This window comes from Bactrocera latifrons, unplaced genomic scaffold, assembly GCF_001853355.1.
Source record: "Bactrocera latifrons isolate USDA-ARS-PBARC rearing strain unplaced genomic scaffold, ASM185335v1 scaffold_450, whole genome shotgun sequence".
NCBI classification, from domain to species: Eukaryota; Metazoa; Arthropoda; class Insecta; order Diptera; family Tephritidae; genus Bactrocera; species Bactrocera latifrons.
The window spans coordinates 193,975-195,941 of NW_017537102.1; positions in this window are offsets into that span (position 1 = coordinate 193,975).

A 1,967-nucleotide genomic window follows, 5' to 3' on the forward strand; every position below is an offset into this window, starting at 1 on the left:
ATACCCAAGCTAATATTTTTCCGCAGTGGCATCCTTGGCAAATGTTATAAAAAATGCGAGTTTTGACAGCTCTCTCTCGAACGAAAGAGTCTCGTATCAAGTTATCTTTGGTACTGCTTCTCAGAAAGAAGTTACCATTTGCCAGCATTACTAAAGGTAGTAATCAGGTACAACAACATATGTCTGCAAATCAAAGAAATTCTAATGGAATTAGTGATATTGCCAATAATTTATCGATAATTCTCAACAAGCTTAATAAGCTAGAAGAGCAAAATAAACTTATAGTATGTTTACATATGAACTTAATCTCGTTATAAGCTTGTTCTATAATCTACCCGTTTACATAGGCATATGAGATTATCAACATTCAAATTTGTTGTATTTGTATTCTTCTTGGTGAATTGTAAAATTTCGTGAATCAGTATTTTTACTCGTGAATTAAAAAAGAAAAAACAATAAAAATTAAAGATATGGAAAAAAAAGAAAAGAACGCGATTGTCTACTTGATTATGCAGATTGCTGCCAGTAATAAGAAGTTGTCAGTAATACGGAAAAGACGGCAACTTAGAATGGAAAAAATATTAACTGAGATAAAAATGCGAAATTTCTTATTGCTTTTTGTAATAAATAACAATAGGCCAAAACGTTTGTGGAAACATGTAGGCAATTACAACATTTTATAAAATTCCTACTTGACGATGTTTTGTAGGAAAGGCACGGTAATTTTTGGGAGCTCGACGTTGCTTTCAATAGTGACCAATTCTTCAAGGAGAGCTTCAGAATGAGTCGGGAATCATTCAAAATTTTATGTAATGAGCTAACAAACATTGGCAAACGTGATACTACATACAGGCAATGTATTCCATTAGAAAAAAGAATAGCTATCGCTTTGTATGCCCTTGGTTCTTCTGCTGAGTACAGAACAGTTGGAAGACTATTCGGGGTTTCCAAAGCGTCTGTATGTTTTATCCTTAAAGACTTTTGCAGAGAGGTGTGGGACATACTATCGCCTAAATATTTAGCCAGCTCATTTCTTACGCAAGAAAAAATTACGGAGTGCGTTGAAGGATTTAGAAAAATTGGATTTCCCCAATGTCTAGGCGCAGTAGGTAAGTTTATGAATTTGAAATATTTTACCCATAACATGTAAATACAATTTATTTCAGATGTATGTCATATTGAGATTAGGCCCTCCGCATCTGATGCTGTTGACTATTTCAGCTACAAAGGTTGGTACCCAATGGTTTTACCAGCCCTCGTAGACTACAGGTAAGTTAACAAAATACATGTTTTGGAAAAAACTTAAACATTTTTTTTTTAGATATAGGTTCATGTACATTAATGTTGGAGCACCTGGTCGTTGTAATGATTCCCAAATATTTGAAACATTCGTTTTTAAAAGAATTTTGCAAAACCCTTTGCTTAAAGAGAATGCGAAAAAACTTTGTGACACTAATGTCCCAATTGTAGATCTTGGAGACTCGGCGTTTCGCTTTACTCCGTTTCTAATGAAGCCCTATCCCATAACAAAGCCGCTGAGGGTCACGAGAATATTTTCAATTACCACTTATCTAAATCTCGAAGGGTTGTGGAGTACGCTTTTGGCCACGTGAAGGCAAGGTTTAGAAGGATAGGGAAAGGAATTGACAACGATATTTAAAACGCTATATTAATAATAAAATGTTCTTGCATCTTGCACAATTTTGTAAATGAAATGAATGATAGCATAAACACGAAATGGTTGCAAATGCAAACAAATTTGGAAATCGCACACCCACGAGAGCAACCTGATCCATTATTCATTTCTGGAAAGAAACCAGACCGTAATGCAGACAACATCAGAAAATCTATAGCTCTATTTTAATGTTAGTTTATGTGTTTTATTTTATCAGTTCATTTTTTCAGTTAATTCATTTTTCATATTAATATATCACACATTAACAATACTAATTCATTCATTCAATATA